The sequence below is a fragment of the Diceros bicornis genome, chromosome 18 (genome assembly GCF_020826845.1).
Source record: "Diceros bicornis minor isolate mBicDic1 chromosome 18, mDicBic1.mat.cur, whole genome shotgun sequence".
NCBI lineage: Eukaryota > Metazoa > Chordata > Mammalia > Perissodactyla > Rhinocerotidae > Diceros > Diceros bicornis.
The window spans coordinates 6,061,199-6,075,096 of NC_080757.1; the positions used below are offsets into that span (position 1 = coordinate 6,061,199).

Here is a 13,898-nt window from a genome sequence, read left to right on the forward strand (position 1 = left end):
GTATGAATCAATTAGAAAGAGATAAACATCTCAATTAAAAGCTCAGCAAAAGCAAGTCACAAAAGAAATATGAGGGATTATAAACTCTACTAGAAATCCAAGAATTGCAAAGCAAAACATCTTTGAGGCAAAGCTGTTTCAACTATCAAAGGGGCAATAATTTTCTACACTGTTGGTTAGAATAGAGTAAGAGGCACTTTCATGTCCTACTTGTGAGGGATATAAATTTATGCAATCTTTCTGGAAGGTAATTCTGTAATAGGTATGAAAAAGACCTGAAAACTATGCAAACTGTTCTAGAAGTAATAGTAAGGAAGTAACCATACACTCAAAGAAATATTCAGCTTTTAGAAAGTTTATTGAATCATTTTTATGGTAGTGACAAACTAGAAATAATCTGAATTTTGAGCTTTAGAGAAATGGTTTCGAAAAGTGATTGTACACATGTACACAATGGAATATCGTGGGTCATTAAAAAGGATACTGTACAGTCATATTTTATGACACGAAAGATGTTCACAATCAGGGAGAAAAGATTATAGGATTGTATCTATTAAGGGTGCTGTCCAGAACTTTCTGTGTTGATGAAAATATTCTGTATCTGCACCGCCCAATGGCCACATACAGCTTTTGAATACTTGAAATGTGGCTAGGGTAACTGAGAAACTGAAATTTTATTTTTATTTATTTTAATTAATTCTAATTTGAATAGCCACGGGTGGCTATTGGCTGCCATAATGGACTATGCAGATCTATGGTATAATCCTATATTTATGTACATATATGTACATCAGGATGTGCAGTAATAACATTGGAAAGATACATACCAAAATGTAGACAACGGTTATCTCTGAAGAGTGGGACTATGGGTATTTTGTTTGTTTAAATATGTTTAAATTTGTTTTAATATGGTGGGAAGTTATTTTACAAACAGGAGTGCAATGTGCTATGAGCTGCTTTGAAAACCCTTGTGTGTGTGGAGAGTGGTGACAACTCTGGGCCTCTCACATGGGTCCCGATGGATTGGTCTGGCCACCCAGACTGAGTCAGATTTAATTGGATCCCCCCATTTTTTTCCGCTGGCCCCTCCAGATGTCATTGCCCTATATCCCGGCACACCAAGGACCACTTCCCCAGAGCCACGGCCCCGGGCTTTGGTCAATGTTACTTTCCTAACAGTTTTCTTAACTGATGGGCAGAGAGGAAGAAAAACTTGTGTGAATCATGGCGCAGGAGGCCTGGTTTTAATAGAAGCCATGCTGCTAGTTATGGGATCGGCCGTGCATGCTTCCACTCCGCACTCCTTATCTCATCCACTGTCAAAGCTTTTCATCACATCATGTGCCCCGATCCAGGGAGATTTGCTTCTCATTATGGCCCCCAGCCCAGCTCTCCATCCCGGGAGTCAGCCCAGGCATGCCTCCAGGATGAAAAATTATCCAGGCTGCTGGTACAGTGGGAGAACTAATTCTCCCACTGTGGGTAGTTCAATGTACTTAAGAGCTCCTCTGATACAGAAGGAATCATCACAAGAGTAGTTCTGCCAGACGCCCATCCCTGAGGCTCCCCCAGAACTCCTGAGGGCCATCGTCTCATACTCCTTTTGTCTTCATTTGTCTCTGCTTCACCCCAAAACTGGCACAGAATAATCAGGCATGAATACAGCCCCTCCTCTCTCCTAACTGTTGCATTTATCCATCTCAGGACTCTTCTCTGCTGAGTCAGTAAGTCCACAGCATCCTTCTCAATGCAGGACAGTCATCACCCATCGAGCTGAATTGACGCATCTAAAGAAAGCCATCTGGTCCCCAGAAATTAAAGTTTGTTGTCTGACTGATCAGTGATAGCAGAACCCCTATTAAAGCCAGGGTCTGTATTTTTGGACATTTAAAAGCAAATAGCAATAATCTCTTATATTAGTGGGCTGCTTTATAGTTTATAAAGCATTCTATGTTCATCTTATGTCTCAATAACCCTGTGATGTCGAAAGGGCCAGTGTTAGTTTCCTGACCTAAGAAGCGAGGTAAGGTAGTGCATTGTGATTAGGGAGCTTAGTCCTGGATCGCCTGACTCTAAACACAGTGTTCTCCTCCACACCCCCAATGGCACTGCTGCTCCACTCAGCGGGCAGCAGGAAAGCCTGGAGATACCTAAGGTCGTCCACATCCAAAGACACACCAGCGGAGTGGGGAAGAGCTGGTCAGCCTCTGGTGCTGGATACGAAACTTGACTTCACCATTGACCAGCTGTGTGACCTTGGGAAACTTCTCAGACTCTGCAAGTGTCAGTTACCCCAGCTATAAAACGTGAATAATAAAATTATCTCCCTCGTAGAGTCATTGTGAAAATGAAATAACATTTAGCACACTGCCTAGTATACAGTAAGCACTCAGTAAAGGGAAGCTCGTATCATCCGCCCTGTTTTTACATGTGCCTCTCAGAACAACCCCAGGAAAGTGGCCTGTCTTCCAGTGCAGGAGGAGGATCTTTGCACTGTGAATCACCAAGTGGATTCCATAAAAGACTGATAACCCACCCAGAAGAGAATTTGATCCGGGGTATTTGATCAGAGACAGAGAAGGAAGTAGCTTCCTAGACTGCAGTCATTTTTCAGGTTCCTGTTGAGGTGGATAGATTTGCCTGTTACCTTCGGGAGATCAAGGCTGAGATCCCAGGAGTGAAATGGGACCCAAGGTGCTCAGAGGTGTATGTGATATGCAGTCACTGCCTCAGGTCGGGTGTTCTTGAATTATTGTCAGCTCTCATTGGATTATTGCAACCAGCCATTGCCTCATCTCTAGGCCTCTGGAAGAATGAAGCCTTCTCCCAGAAAACTGTGACTTGGGACAGTAAGCCATCCCATGGCCACAAGTGGTAACTGCAGTGTTATAGTTAGCCAAAACATTTTTGTTCCAGAGGGCGGTAGGCAGGCTTAAGAGTGGGAACGCTTTAACTCTTTAATCTTATATTGATGAAGTTTCTAGGAATACTTTGTGGTAGAAAGTAGAGATTATTTATATCCTAGTTATTGCTTGATTGCCTTCTCCAGTATTTCTACATTGGCTGAGCAATGTATTGCTGCGAGAGGCAATTCACCACCACCAGAGGCCCTGAGTGTCCCCGCACGTTCTAGCTGGGTATGCCAAGAATGCAAGATCCTGATCACTCTCTGCCTGGTCCATTTCTCAGGATTGTGTTTGCAGCAAGCAACCTTGAGGGATGAAATATCACGTCCTCCTGGCCAAAGAGCAGGCATGCTTACCACTCACCCCAAGCTCAGTGTTCCTCTTCTTTAACGCAACCCACTGTTTGTGAAGGCATCATCTGCACACCCCCCATGGGACTGGGAGATTCATGGGGAACTGACATGAACATGAAGCTCATGCTGCCTGCTGTGCTATAATAAAGGCCTTTGTCTCTGACCCAGGAGTCTCATGTCTTCCACCAACATCCATGAAACGGTAATAGGTTAGCTTAGTAGCTTACAAGTAGGATAAACTCCCAGGCCCTTTATAGTTCTTGGCACATATATATTGTCTCTTAAACGAAATTTAGCATTTTTTTGTGTGTTATATGTTGTATGGTTTGCTAATTGTGGAGTATTGTACTAGACAGGATTTCTGTGGTGCCTCCAAGACACCACAGCCTCTTCTAAGTGAGACTATCTCATGAAGATGAAGCATGATATAGGCCAGGTGACCATTCCTACACCTAGTGACAGCTAATTGGACCTGGAGCGGGCACTGGAACTAAAGAACAGCCAATTCATGAGCTGGCCAGCAATCTGTGATGTGGACTGGCACAAAAACAGGAGATGGCCAGATTCAACGCATCAAGAGAAGTGCAGTTGGCAGTGATAGCTGAGCTGAGGTATAACTGCAGTCATTAGCTGAAGCTATCAGGAAGCGGACCTAGGAGTGAACAACAGCTATGAGACAGAGAAAGGATGTGAAGAACCAAGGGAAGGAATAAGCCAGTTAGTAATTAGACAGGAGGACATGAGAAGATCAGCTGAATTACGCGTAGTGGTGGAACAAAGACACACGAGCTCCAGCTATGAAAGTCCATTGGGGCATCTTGGATTCAAAACCATCCACTGCCTCCTGCTCTTTTGGGGGCCTCCTTGTCTGTCTTTTCCTGGGGTTCTACGCTTGTGTATGCTTTTAATAAACCCCCATTACTTGAGGTAACTGAAGGCCCCAGTAAAACAAACATGTACCCACCCCATTCCTTTGCATGGTCTTTGTTCATAGAAAGGAGGCATGGGGCCCGGCCCCATGGCATAGCAGTTAAGTGTGCTCACTCCACTGCTGGCAGACCGGGTTTGGATCCCGGGCATGCACCGACGCACCGCCTGTCAGGCCATGCTGTGGCGGCATCCCATATAAAGTAGAGGAAGATGGGCACAGATGTTAGCCCAGGGCCAGACTTCCTCAGCAAAAAGAAGAGGATTGGCAGATGTTAGCTCAGGGCTGATCTTCCTCACAAAAAAAAAAAAAAGAAAGAAAGAAAGGAGGCATGGTTTGAGGAAAGCCGGCTGAATTAGGAAACCGCCTTGATTGCTTAGGAGTGCTCTCCTAGGATTGGGCCCACCACCCAACTTACGCTTGCTTGTATGCCTCTCCTGGGGCTCCATCGACAGAGGTCCCCCAAGGAACCCACAAACTCTGTAAGCCTTCCAGACTCCTTTATTAATTCCTGGTAAACCGTGACCAACTCTCAGACACAAAATAAAGTGGCAACACTTTAACTTAAAAGAAATAGATCTTCGTGAAAACTGTTTTACCAGTGTTAGAATAGAAATATGGAAATTATTTAATTAAAATAACAATAATATCTCTCAATACCTGTTTTTCCAATTAACATATAGTAAGTTTTTACATGTGTGTATATACAATTCTATGAGTTTATGGAAAGATTTGTGTAAACAGCCCTACAATAATGATATGGAATAATTACATCATCTCAAAAAACTCCCTCATGCTGCCACTTTTAGTCAGTCATACCCTCCCCTCAACCCTAACCATTGGCAATCATCCATCTGTTGTCACAATAGTTTTGTTTTTTTTAGAATGTCATGTAAATGGAATTATATAGTATGTTACTTTTTTTTTTTTTTGGTGAAGAAGAGTGGCCCTGAGCTAACACCTGTGCCAGTCTTCCTTTATTTTGTATGTGGGTCACCACCACAGCATGGCTTGACGAGTGGTGTAGGTCCATACAAGGATCCAAACCCGAGAACCAGGCCGCTGAAGCAGAGTGCGCCGAACATAACCACTATGCCAGCCCCTAGGATGTTACTTTATGAGACTGCCTTCTCTCACCCAGCATGAGGGCTTTTAAACCCACCCATGTTGTTGTGTGTATCCACAGTTTGTTCCTTTCTATTGGTGAGTAGTATTCCATCCAATGGATGTACCACCGTTTGTTTCACCTCACAAGGGCAGCCTTGTGAGGCTCCTTCCAGGAGCCCCCTGCTGCCTGGGCGGTGATGTTTTCTGCCATCTGCCTTCTGTTCTCTGCTCAAGGAAAGGGAGAGCTAAGATGGGAAGCCTCAGGGTGTCTGACTCTCAGGGTTGTGCTGCCTCTGCCTCCAGAGTTTGCTTCCGTGGTGCTTCTCTTCCCAGACATCGCTATTTCCACAGTGAGGGGTGATAGACTGTATCTACTGTTATACTTAATCCCTTTTTCTTCTGGATTCTGTGTTTGTTCCCATATATATGAATCCTATAATGACTTCTCCTATTTCTATGTTACTTCCCACTTTGGGGATCACATAATGTAAAAAAATAACAATATTGATCCACATAGTAGCAGCATATGACACATTATTCATCACCACAATAATATTAACTGACATTTTTTTTTCACATTCTCATTTTCCTCCTTTCCAAGCTTCTGTCCTACATTTAGCATCATACATGACAAACCACATCAGCACAATCCAGTCCAAACCACACATCACTCTAGGGCAAATTAATAACAGCCTACAGTAAAATAATAGCAGTGTGGAGCAAACAGTTAAGTTTAAAATAAGTATAAGTCATTCCAATTGAGAAAGTCAGTAAACCATCATGTGAAATCAAACCCAGGCGCCCATGAGGAATCAGAGCAAACGATTTTGAGATCATTTTCTCCAAAAGTGAACGAATCTTCCAGGTCAATCATGGTCCATCCCAGCCCATAATGCAGGTAGCATCTGTTCAATGTGAAATTCCCTTCCACTCACCAAGGAGCACAGTTAACATTTCAGGGCTGATGCCAACAATGTCTTGTGCTATTTTGTAACCACCTCAGTTTGAGATTTCCATTATTTTCCAGAGAGCTCGACCCTTATTACATGAGCCGTTTTCAAAGGATATGACGTGTTCTTATCTCAAAGTCTCCAAAGCTGTAAATTTCTCTGTGAAGCACATACTCCTCCAAATGAGTTGTTAGAAGGTTTGACTGATTGTGGAACAAATCAACCTTTGATGGATCACTGCATAATTACAAAACAAAACAAAAGCACTTATACACATTAAACTCACCCACACATTGACAAGGAATGAGTAAAATTATTCTTCCAAACCCATACCAGTTCCTCAGCATTTTAATTAGGATTAAACATTCTGGTTTAGTGTCAGTTTTCTGATTGTAAGGGATCCTGCTTATGGAGGAGTGAGGCCATGTTTTATAGTCTCCTTTGCCCAAAAAATACTACTTATTTTCACTATTATTATGACTAGGCAGCATTTACAGTCATATTCCATTCAAAAGCAATTATTGAAGATGAGTGATTGCAAATTAGCCCCGGGAGCCAAACTCTCTGCGTTCAAACCCTGGCTCTAACACTAACTAGCTATGTGACCTTGGACAACTTATTTAATCTCTCTAGGCCTCAGTTTCCTCAACTCCAAAATAGAGATAATAGTATCTGCCTCCTAGGATTGGGGTAGGGACTGAGTTATTAACGTAAACCTCTTAGCTCAGTACCTGGCACATGGAACGAGTTGGGTAAATGTTAGCTACACACCGCACAGAACATTCATTCCTGGTTTCATCACCTTGCACTCAGGTATATCAGGATCTCAAGAGATCACAAAGAACCATCTTCCACTTAAAGAAAGTGTGTCATTGATTTCCTCCTCCATTCTGTGGAGGTTCATGGACCCCAGAATAAGAATCCCTGATACATAGAGAGAGGAGACCACAGATGGGCTGCAGCCTGCTGGATTTGATGACGTTGACTCTCTCCAAGGACGGCTTCAGATCTCTTCCATGGCTGGTTTCCGGTCCCGGCCCACCGCGGAAACATTTTTCGTCATCCTGGCTAGACATCAGGGTGCCGCCAGCTCCTTTAACCTGACCTCTTGCATACTCTATTTTTTAATTAACCTTGGATCAGCAAAGCAATATCTTTTCTCCAAATACAGTCATATTTTATGCAAGTAGTGACAAGCTAATTAAGTTAATTATTATAACACCTATCTGTATAATGAAACTAAGCTTGGATGATTCCAGCTGCTTCTCCTTAAAGTACATCCCAGTGATAATTAAAAAATAATTAATATTTCACCAAAGACAGGAACAAGAAGTTAATTAAAAGACGGAGGTGCAGTCTTAATGAAACATACCCAACTGTGTTCACCACAATGCTCCACTGCCAAATCCCTCCTCAGAATATAGATGAACACCAACGAACATCAGGCCTTTCTTGAGAGCATTTAGAAAGCATTAACATCTCCCATTTGTCCCATCCAGTAAACATTCTAGAAATCTCTTTTTTCCTTTTAATGAAATAAGAGAAACTCTTTTATTTATTTGGGCAAAGTCAGTCGGCTGAAATGAATTCCAAATTTGAACTAGTAATATAACATTTTGGGGGTGCTACTTCATCAAAACTCACTTCTCTGACAGTATCATGGACACCCCAACGGGTCTGAACTCCACAAGAAAGCTCTAACTCGTCCCATTTTTATCTAGCTAGTTGTCCTATCTTCATAAAGGAAAGATTAAATGTCATGGTTGAGAAAATTTAGAATTTTACTTTGGTTCAGCTGGTTCAACTTACATCCCTTGCATTCCAGGCACTGGTTTCCTAATAGAGGGGACAAAGATGCTTTCTCCAGCTGGCTAGGATCCCCAACGCCATGTCTGTAGTCAACAGGATGGCTTGTTTGCTGGCACACAGAACAACCAGAACAGAGGTGTGGCAAACGTTGAAGTCAGTGGAGAATTCCAGGGTCTCAGCCACACTCTGCACCAGCCAAATCACTTTGCTGCTTAGAAAGTTGAAACTGGAGTCATTTGTAAGGGAAGGAAATGGGAATTAGCAAAGTTCTATTTCAGACAAAATTAGAACCAAGAACCAATCCTCAGACTTGGAAGACCAGGGTTCTCGTCCTTGTTCAGCCACTGAACAATTCTGTGTCCTTGGACAAGATGCTTTGCTTCTTTGAGCTTCTGTCTCCTTGTTAGTAAAATGAGGTAGTGAGACCTAAACTCTAATTCCAGTTCCTTTTTATGCTATCATTCTTTGGATCTAAGATATCTTAGAGAGTTTTTGTAAGGTTAAAATGAGATAGGAACGGTATTATTAAACCTAATTTACAAATGAAAAACCTACTACTCAGATCTTCTAGAACTTTGTTGAAGTTACTTAGTCTCCTCTAAACCTCAGATTTCAGACTAAACACCCAGATGTTCTCATTCCTCATCAAGCGCCCAATTGTTGATGCTTGAAGCAATGCATTCACTAACAAAGTCTCCAAGTTCTTTCCCTATGGGGAAAGCCCTCCCTAGATAAGGTAACAAGATCTTTGAGACACTGTGGGTAAACCAGCAGGACCACAGCTATTCAGCAGAGCAAGGGCAGGGGGTGGGGCAGTTGTTTTATTTGCTTCGCTTTGTTTAGTTTTCCTATCATGGGATGCTCCCTAACAAAGGGGGAAGGGATTCTATTAAGGGCCACATCCACATAAAAAGCAAGTTAATGTAGTCAATCCAGATGGGACTTTGCTACAGTAACAAATCCTGTGGCGCTCATCATTAACACCTCATTTGCAACAGGCTCTTGTGGTCTTCCTCTCAGGAAGCAATTACACATACATGCTCCCTGCCTCGAAATTTTATCCTGGCTTCGGGTGGCCAGGGCACAAGCAAGACCTGGCAGAAAGGGGTTCCTTTCTCATTTATTTGGAATAGGAGATTTGAGTGCTGGTGTCCCGTGAAAGGTGAAGACATTTTAGAAAGGGCTTTGGTGCCTGAAGAGGGATGGATGGGGGGCTGACTGTTCAGTGGGGAAAACTCAGATATATAAATGGGATTCTATAAATTCATGCTGAGAAATGCCATTCATTTGAGGATCGGGAAGCAAAATTGCATCGCATCCTTAAAGGGGACCCTGCTACCGTCTCTGGGCACCTTGGAGCCCTTTCTCATTAAAGAGTTCCTGTGACCAAAGGACCACGATCTCATTCCCAGCCTCAGAGCAGGCCTGCATGCTGCAGAAGTGCTGAGGAATCACACATATATGTCCCCAGGGAAGGAAGCTTGAACAGAAAAGAATCTCACGTCGGCAATCAAGACTGGTGGGCACCTCTTCAATGCCCTTCCTACATTGCAACTGCCAGTGGTCACGGCAAAGAACACTGACCTTCTCAGACATCCTTTTTTTGTTTATAAAGCACTCTCATAGCAACCATCTCATAGCCACCATCTCATCTGAGCTGCATACAAATAGAACAGCTATTATCATCATTCCCACTTTACAGGTGAAGGAACTGAGACCAGAGAGGGTAAGTGGCTTATGGCTAAAGTTACACAGGTTCTCAGCAGCACAGTCATGACCTGGACCAAGTGGTTTGAATTGGAGCATCTCTACTGGAGCCCTAACCTGTAGACACTCCTCCCTTCAACCCACTAATCCCTTCCCCTGACTCCCCAGAAGCCTGCACTTTCTGATGCAGGAATTCAAGACATTCAAGTAGCTTTGAAACAAACAGTACTGAGTAGATTTGGCACCATCCCTGGATCAGAGGTCAAGATAACTGGATCCGTCAGGAATGAAATTAAGGAGCCTGAGAATTCATTTGTGATTCCCTGAGAAAAATCTGCCTTCTTTCTGCAAGAAACCCAAGCCCTCTCTATGCCCCTAAGCTGTTCTGTATGTTGACTCGCCCCTCGTTTACATTTTAGATTTTTCTTCCACGTGGTGGCGCGGAAGGGTCCAGATAAGTAGAGTCAACTCAGTATACACGTGCCGAGCGGGACAGCCTGCTGGGGAAGCGCTGGGGCTCCGGGTCAGACCTCTGGGGTTCACATCCCGGCTCCCCCATGGAATACGGTGGATTTTGAGCAAGCTGCTTCATCAGCTTGACCCTTTTCCTCAGCGTCCTCACCTGTAAAAGGCAGATAATCATAGTACTTGCCTTTCAGGGTTATTCTGAGGATTAAATGAGATAGATCCCATGCCCGGCATACAGGAGGAGCTCAATAATGATAGCTGTTAATATTAGATTTCCACAGCAGCACTTAGCACAGGGCCTTGCTTAGAGATGGAGAAGGCAGAAATCCTGCCTTCAGGGAGCTTACAGTCCAGTGGCTGAAATAACACACGTTGCAGGACACTAAGCTTGGTAGAGAAGAGTGGTTCTCAAACTTGTGCCTGTACCAGATTCCCAGGTGCTGCTGCTGCTCCGGGGAACACACTTTGAGAACCATTGGTATGGAGAAAAGAACCAGCTCTGGGGGCACAAAATCCTGGTCCGTCCCTTCATAGCTGCATGACCTTGAGCAAGTTGTGTGATGTAGCTGAGCTCCTGTTTCTTCTTTTGTAAATGCCATGAGGGGATTAAGGGAGAGAATGTATGTAACTGAGCAGCCAGCATTTAGGAAGGAGCAACCTTGTTGTTGGCCCACACTTGCCTTAGCCAGCCAGGCAAGACGGAGCAGAAGACAGGAGACACTAATCCCAGCTGGGCCGGAGGCCTAGGGAAGAACTTACATTTGAGTAGGATCCTAAGCAGCTGGGAGTCATAGTGATAGGAATGTAAATGCTTTGAACCCTTAAGTAAAAACCCTGGGATACTGAGTAAGGGAGTGATTAGAAGCATATTTAACTATATTTTGATTGATTCGACCCTTCTGGACCTTGAAATATGAGTGATGGCAGATAGCCAAAAAGTACCCAATTCTCTCCACCCATGATCTACATACAAAGTCTTCCAGATACTGCGGCTTCACGTGACATCAGGATGGGATTTCTATTCTGTGCAGCAAAGCACTAGGAACAGTTGAACCACACCAAAGAATTTCTTTTTTAATTAAAAAATGCATTACTTCTATTACCCAAGCTACTTTGCCATCGGCACTGCAATCCGTTCATTTCACTCACTCATTGTTACAATTCAACACTTCACTCACTTGCAGTTTGAAAAAGTTGATGTAAAATGTGGCAGACATTTCCTGAACACACCAAAAATTTGACAACCAACTCCCAGGAGAGTCATTTCAAATCGCTCAACGTACTTGCCCACAACAGAATCCAGGGCCCTGTATTCACGCTGTGTTTCAGTGGTTACAATCCTCTCCTTTGTGGACATTTGCCTGGATCTCAAAGCCACAGAATATGGAGCAACTTGACATGTGGCAGCTCCTGCAAAAAGCAAAGATGCGGCCGGGAAGAGCAGGGTAGAGGGGGTGTTCAGACCCACAAGAGAAAGAATCCGGGCTTTAGGCTACATAAATTCCGAGCTTCCAGGGGAGCAAGTTGGCCCAGCCTTAGAGGGGAGGTCCCGACATTGTACCAGGGGGCCATAAGTCTCACACCTGGAGCTGGGACTGCAGAAGCTGAGAGGGGAGAGGCCCAGACATGAACGGAAGAAATAAGCAACCTCAGTTTTCCTCCAGCCCACAGCCCATTCAGCAGGTCACTGCTTATGTGGTCAGCCTGATCGCGGCCCCCTTCAGGAGCATACCAGGGTTTCTCAAACACTATTTCCCCCAGTGCTCATGAGCAAGACATACTTGGAGCACCTGTCATTTCAAAAAATCAGTATCACTGTCTGTCTCCTTGAGGCCACATACCAGATGTCTACAGGCAGCTACTGGCAAGTTCCTCTGTTTCCACTCTTTCCCAGTCTTCCTTCCACAGCTGTCACCCATCTCCAATCTAACTCTTCCTTCAGGCCTTAGGAAAAGTGAGCACGTGGGTAGATACTTTCTGCCTGGTCTCTCCTCCGCTCCTCTCCTCTCCTTACACATAAACCACATAGCCCGCTACCTAAAATCGGCAGAGCTGAGCAAAACCACGAGTCGCAGACTCAGCCCTTCCTGAACACTGACCTGCACACGATTCACTCGGGGGTCTTGTGAAAACACAGATTCTGACTCAGTGGGTCTGGGGTGGGGCCTGAGCTCCTGCTTCTTCGGTGAGCTCTCCGGTGATGCTGAGGCTGCAGATCTGCAGACCACACTGAATAACATTGTAGAGGATCACAGGAAACATACTGAAACCAGATCAGAAGTGCACTCTTATTCTGGGTCACCCACTGGGACATGGCGGGGGGGGGGAGGGGCGAGTTAAATGTATGAATCGCAGCTCAGTGATGGTTTAACGCAAATAGGTTTTATTTGTGCAGTAGCTGCCTGTTATCCTGTTAAACTTCAGAGATGGACGCCACGTTGTGGCATTTCTCGATTCTACTGATAGCAGAAGGGAATTAAGCGAAATTGACACCTGGTGTGGTGGGTGGACACTTGTGCTGGCCTTGGGATCAGAAGACATGGTGTGAATGTCAACCTTTTCCCATCACTAGTGGGCATTGAGCGTGCCACTTAACCATTTGAAAAACGGGAGGAAATAACAACTGTCCTTCTTAACCTGATAGTTCTGCTTGGAAGATTGAACTACATAAAATATGGGAAATTTCAACACAATTTCAAATGATAAAGTATTAACAACCCTCTTTGGGCTCAGTGGAGTATTAGTAAATATGGGATGCAAAATACTCTCTTATAAAGAAGACTGCAAACATTGTCACTGTTATACATAGCATGTTCTGTCCTAAATTGCATTTTAATACACTACCCCATTTTATTATCCTTCTTAAAGGATAATAATAGCCCTTACAGCCAAAGAAGACATTGTATTACCATAACAGCATTCACGTAATACATAAAGTGATCAAACATCCTCATTTTCTTAATATCGTAACAGTGAGATTTATGCAAGTCTGCTTAAGTCAAGCTTAGCCATCTTTCCAGCTGAAACGTCTCTGGAGAGTGGTTCTTTTGAAAAATGGCTCACTCCGGCCTCATGTGAATTCCTTTCTAATGTCAGCCCTTAAGGGAATAATTACCCAAAGCGCACCAGCTAGCACATCCAAGTGTTGCTCTTGGCTTGCGAGAGGATGTCACATTCTTGGAAACCTTCGGGAGGACCAGAAAGGAGAACTTGACAGTGTTCATTTTTGGAACTGGCCGTCTGAAAAAGCAGCCCAGCTTCACGAGACTGAAGTCCGGTCAAAAGTGAGGTCTCTATGAAAATAATAATCCCTGGATAAGCAATTGCCAAAGGGCCCAAATCTGCGTCCAATTTGTATCACATTTAGACAAATGATGTTACAGTCCTGGGCCTGTGTATTATACAATTACAGAAATGTGATTTTCATTATTTTATTAAAGTGCTAGTTGTTGTTAGGCATACTCTCCACAGATGTTCCTCCCAGCAGAAGTTGTTGCCGCTGCTGCAATAGCCGAGATTTCCAGATCTTAGTGCCACATTTCGTCCTGCTCATAAAGAGTCCTCTCAGGGTTAACAGGAAGTCCTCCTCAGCCCCCCCGGATTGCTTTTGATTGGGCTCAACTTCTGGGAGAAACTGGACTCCTGCAAAGCCCAGCCAAGTAAACAGAAC

General features: G+C 44.0%; 1 long non-coding RNA gene across 1 annotated transcript; it reads right to left on the reverse strand.

The window, feature by feature from the left end:
• Positions 1-11,510: 11,510 nt before the first annotated feature.
• LOC131416609 (uncharacterized) lies at positions 11,511-13,514 on the reverse strand. Its single transcript, XR_009222622.1, has 2 exons — positions 13,355-13,514; positions 11,511-11,638 (listed from the first exon to the last, which is right to left on the reverse strand). It is a non-coding gene; the product is annotated as an uncharacterized LOC131416609 (long non-coding RNA).
• Positions 13,515-13,898: the final 384 nt, after the last annotated feature.